At 38.1% G+C, this 5,456-nt stretch overlaps 1 long non-coding RNA gene across 1 annotated transcript; it reads right to left on the bottom strand.

Moving 5' to 3' along the window:
• Positions 1 to 301: 301 nt before the first annotated feature.
• LOC118339198 lies at positions 302 to 4,480 on the bottom strand. Its single transcript, XR_004797299.1, has 2 exons — positions 2,504 to 4,480; positions 302 to 2,406 (listed from the first exon to the last, which is right to left on the bottom strand). It is a non-coding gene; the product is annotated as an uncharacterized LOC118339198 (long non-coding RNA).
• Between the last annotated feature and the right edge of the window lie 976 nt (positions 4,481 to 5,456).

Raw genomic sequence — 5,456 nt, 5'->3', positions numbered from 1 at the left:
CTTGGTGCCAGATACCACAGCACACCTTCAGAGGTCTAGTGGAGTCCAAGCTTCGATGGGTCAGGGCTGTTTTAGCTGCGAAAGGGGGACCTACACAATATTAGGCAGATAGTCATATTGTTATGGCTGATCTGTGTATATATATTGTCGCATTTTGATTCAGCTAATGTTAGCAAAATGTTAGCTAACTAGCAAGCTAATCAAGATCAATCATTAGGCTAACTAGTTTTTTCAACATAGATTAGCCTAGCACATACCATATCTAAGTACAGGAAAGGAGAAAGTTGACCAAGGTTCTGACTGAAGTTTGCTCAACTTTTATTGGAGCACAGAGCAAAAAGGGGTGGGACTTAGGAAGAGTCAATTCATTTACATGGATTGATAGAAATGACATGAAATTTGGTGCAAACATTCACGTTACCCAGATGGTGAATTCTGATGACCCCTGGGTCTCTTCTAGTGCCACCAATAGCTTGTTGTTTTGAGTGATATGTCTCAACTGTTGGATGGATTGGCTTGACATTTGATACACACATTGATGTTTCCTAGAGGATATACTGTAACAACCCTGATCCTGTGACTTTTCATTCAAATTTGACCAGTCATTTTCCCGCAAGCTTAACCATTCGTAACAGTACCCTGCGCAAAATGTTTAGCCATATGTCACCAAACTACTAGCAATTTTATTCTTACAAAAATAACTTGCCTTCAACCCTTAATGAAAAAAATCTCAACTTTCTTTTGCAGTTTCAAAATGACAAAAAAATGCCTAAAACAATTCTAATTCAAGAAGGTTTTACATTGATATTATTATTACTATTATATTTGTAAAACATTCCCAGATCCAAGAAAAGTGATTCTTAAGTGCATGCAATTTTCACTGAAATTAATGGGCACCACCTTGGAGTCTTTCTGTGAAAATTATGATTCATAAGTGTCAAAATTCTCAATGCAATGGTAACTATAGAGTAAAGTGTGTTATATAAGGGATACTGAATGCTCACATTTAACACTAATAATGACTAAATAACAACAACTATATTTGTAGTGCTATGTGATAGTAAGGTTGAAGGTTCAAAACAAAAAAACACAGCCTATTTGCAGGTTTTTGGCTTCATGATTAACTCATTAACATTCACTAACTGCTACTAGCCCCATTCTGATTCAGCAATACAGAAACAAAACATACAGGACTGTGAATGTTTGTCACAGCTGGACCAAGAACAGCAAAGAGGGGAGTCATGATTTAGCTTTCTCTTTCTTTTGGTTTTGCGTTTTGTTCTCCAAACTGACTTTTTAATAAATAATTATGAACCATTTTCTGCCAATTACGGCTCATTCAAGCTAAAGCTAAACATTGTGAGAAAATACAGTTAGTCACTTTCCAAGAGCGAGATAAGTAGATTGATAGCACTCTCATTTTCTGTGTAGGTACAGCTGAGCATAAAGACTGGAAGTTGTTTGCAGTCTATGCCAACCTAATAACCTCCTGCCTCTAGCTCCGTTCATAAAGCAGGACAGGAAATCTTCCATCTAACTGCAAAGACTACAACTAAGCATACAGTACACCAAACTATTGTTAAACTATTGCTTTAACCAAAGAAACCAGAGTAGGTTACAATGTTAACCGTCTAGTCGGTAAAAATGAATATAAAAATTATACTTTAAAGCTTTTAACAGGGCCTTAACAGTAGGAGTACTTTATAATATTTAGGAAGGATTTTAAAATGCCCACATTGGAAAATGAAGAAAATATAACAAATATATTACAACAGAAGCACTGTAAAAATCCATAGTGTTGTAGAACAGGAAATGCAGGAAGTGAGTAAAATAATGACACTTGGTAAACAGCAGATCTGGATTTTAAATTATGGAGTAAGATTAGAATAACAATTTGGTGAATTCAAAAACAAAATTTAGGGGTATAAAACTAGAGGTTTGATTAAGATTTTGGGCAATGATTATTAATAGATTTTAACAGTTTAATGGTACACTCTGTGATTTTGTTATATGACCCCAATATCTCTACCATTCCTCCAGGTCACTGCTGGTGATCAGCTGTGTTTTGGGAGTGCTGCTGGACAATTTAACCAAACCAGAGTTCAACTTTAAGGTTAGTGCTGAGGATTTGCAAATGACTGAATGTAGTCAGTGGCGTCCTCACAAGTATAGTAATACAAGCTTGTGCGTGTGGTTTTAGTGTCTCTTGTGGCCCCTTACTGTCCATCCATGCTCACTGTGTGTGAGCTGATGTTTGGTGTATTGCTGCCTCCACACAGTAGTTGGGTTTTTCAGAGGCAGTGAAGCCTGGCAGACACACACACTGATAGGAGCCCACTGTGTTAATGCATTTTGCATTTTTACATAACGACATCCGATTGTTTAGTTCTGAACACTCGTTCACATCTGTGGACAGGGGAGGAGAGACATAACATAAAACATGAGAGATATTTTTAAGTTATGTTCATTCTTCTTTGTTTTAGTTGTGTAAGTGCCCTCTTACCAACGCAGGCCATGCGGGACAGGTTCAGGGTGTATCCATCAAAGCAGTCGCAGGTGTAACCCTCCTGAACTCGGACACACCGACCATTTTCACAGCCGTTCAGTATCCCACACTCTTCTGCTTGCAAACCCTCAAATGCTTTGTATGGATCTGTAGCAAAAAAAGATAACCAAGTGTATCATTCTGAAATCAATAGGTCACAATTTTGAGATGTTAGTATGCATAACATCAAAAAAATGTGGGATTTGGCTAAATGTGAGCGAGTTTTAAAGTAGAGGGGGCATGCCCCTCTAGGGTAGCATACACATATTTTTTGATTTTGATCATAGATGAGAAATCTTCGAGAAAAAACACTTCGCTACTTGCTAGATACAGTTTTCTTAATTAAAGTAAATTCAAAGTCAACTCTATTGTCAATTCTGCCATATTTACAGGACATACATAGGATCAGATGGGAGGCGGGGCTAATTTTTTAACAAAACTGGCTTAGTGAAAAAAAAAGCCACTTACTTTAAAAAATTTATCCCGGATAAATGCAGGACAAATTCCAGGACATTTTCCAGGAGTTTTCTTGACAATACAAGACAGCACTTGTTCATATACTTTACAGTATACTTTATACAGTCACATACTTTACCAGTAGACCTAGTACTGACATATTTAATCCTAGTTTTATTCTTCTTTTTTAAGGATGCAGGGTCTTTGGTGAAGTATCTCAGGTTCATAACAGGTAGGTGGTCACACTCCACACTGATTCATTGTGGCACGCTTTGCTGTGTGGCACACTTGGCTGTTCTCACTACAGCTGATTTTTCCACTGTGTACTCTTCCAGTGAACTGACTACATTTTACTACAGTTTTCTCTAACCCTCCAACATATTACTTTGGTCACAGGCCATAAGTAAAAGTTTAATTTAAGTATGATTTATTTTATTTTACAGAAAATTCAAACATTTCAGCTGAAATGACTGCTGCAAGTTCATTCCATGTAAGGTAATACTGCAATGAAGTTTCATAACATGACATACATGTTTCTGAGTGAAGGGCTAAAATATTGTTTCAATAACTGGAAAACTTTTCCAGGATGTGTGGGAACCCTGCACTATGTCAAATTCAAATCTCCTGCACTTCCGGGGGGGTTTACATCCCCCAAAGCATCATAAGAACAGTTCAAAGAATAATAATAGGAGTGACGAAATCCCTTAATATGTCAATTAATAAAACAATAATACCACTGCTTTATTTGATGGTATGGTTTACATGAGTGGAATATTTTTCAGAGGTAAAGGTTTTCTCCCCAGCTGAGGATTCAGCCACTGCAGTACTGAGATCAGGACTCTTGGACTATCGTACCTCCTAAAGGTTCTCCTTCTTCCTTCTGACATGTTGTTAGTTTCATTGTCACAAGATGGCAGCAAAGCATTGTGAAATAAAAATCTTATTCAACGTTCAATGTCATCAGAGAAGCTGAACCTGCTTATTTATGGTACCCAATAATGAAAAGCTCTGCTGTTCACTGCATTTTGCTTCACTTACAGCTGTTATAAAACTCAGTTATGAGCATAGTTACAGTTGTCCAAACAATTGGAGATTCCCAGCATAATGCACACTGAGTTGCCAATTTATTAGGTAAATCGAGCTAATACGAGTGCAGTTTTTTATAGTAATAGTATATAATTTTTTTATAGTAATTTTGGAGGCTGCAGTTTGTGCACTGTGTTTTATTGAGAGGTAATACTAATATTTACACATTGACATTTATATCAATAAAGGTAGATTAACGTTTTAACTCCATCCAGATCACAGATACTGTCATTCCTGATTTTAACTACAAATGCTTAGTAATGCTTAGACCAGTTTTTGCTATAATTGGCAATTGGCTTCAAAACTAATTTGCAATTGGAGCATGAACATTTTTTCAAATTTATATTACTGTATTTATTTACCACAATAGTGTTTGTTATTATTAGGGACCGAGCCAGCGACCGCTGGAGGTCCCTATTGTATTTGCTATGTTTCTTCTTACCTATTATTATTATTATTAGGACCGAGCCAGCAACCGCTGCTTAGCGTCGCCTATTGTATTGCTTTGCTTTTCTTTTTCTTACCTATTTATTTTGTAAGCGCCTTTGAACTGCGCTTTGTGACGGGAGAAATCCCCCTAGAACATAAACGAAAACTCAAATTTTATTGGCGCAAAGTTGTCAGGGACCTGGTGGCACAAAATGGAATGTTGAGATATCTCTATGCGTTCTTCAAATTTAACAGGTTGAGTGACTAGGCAGCGTAGATTATTCTGGTGAAAGGAAGTTTTGACTATTTTTGTTTCTTTCTTTTTTATACTGTTAATTGAACTTCGTGCTAAAGGTTGTTCGGTTCGCACATTCAAAAACTTACAAGCAGTGTCACTCACTAAACACGCGCGTTCGGGGAATGGAGCACAACAGGTGGCCCCTTTAGAGAATGAACGATAAACTCAGGGTGTTCATCAACGCCTTGGCTGACGGGGTGGCTCCACTGGGCTCCTCCCTGTGCGGAGACCACCATCCACCTAAACAGGTGAGGAACCCAAAATAACCGGCCGAATTTCAAGTCTCTCGCCCCGTTTATGCTGTTCCTGTTTGCGAGCTCCCGGTTAGAATCGCGGTTAGATCACTGTGCGTGTACATGGGAAGGTGACTCAAGCTAATAGGTTAAGGTTAGAATATGAAATCTCACAAGGCACGTGTAGACTGCGCTGGCTCTTGTTCTACCTCGGTAGCATCACCAATATGTACTCTATTAGAACGATGTGTTTAGTGTTGGTGTTCATAAGTATGCGCATGAACAAAATGGCTCTCCGGCGTTACAGGGCTTTGAACATAAAACAAGTCCCGTAGGGACGCGCGTTTCACCGATATCGTATGTGAAACCTTTAAATCAAGGGTAATGTGAAGGGCCAGTGCCTACTCAT

The sequence above is a fragment of the Morone saxatilis genome, unplaced genomic scaffold, assembly GCF_004916995.1.
Source record: "Morone saxatilis isolate NCDOM2014 unplaced genomic scaffold, NCSU_SB_2.0 Contig10, whole genome shotgun sequence".
Taxonomy (NCBI): Eukaryota; Metazoa; Chordata; class Actinopteri; family Moronidae; genus Morone; species Morone saxatilis.
Note: the sequence above shows the minus strand (reverse complement) of the source record. Positions and strands in the feature narration are given on the sequence as shown.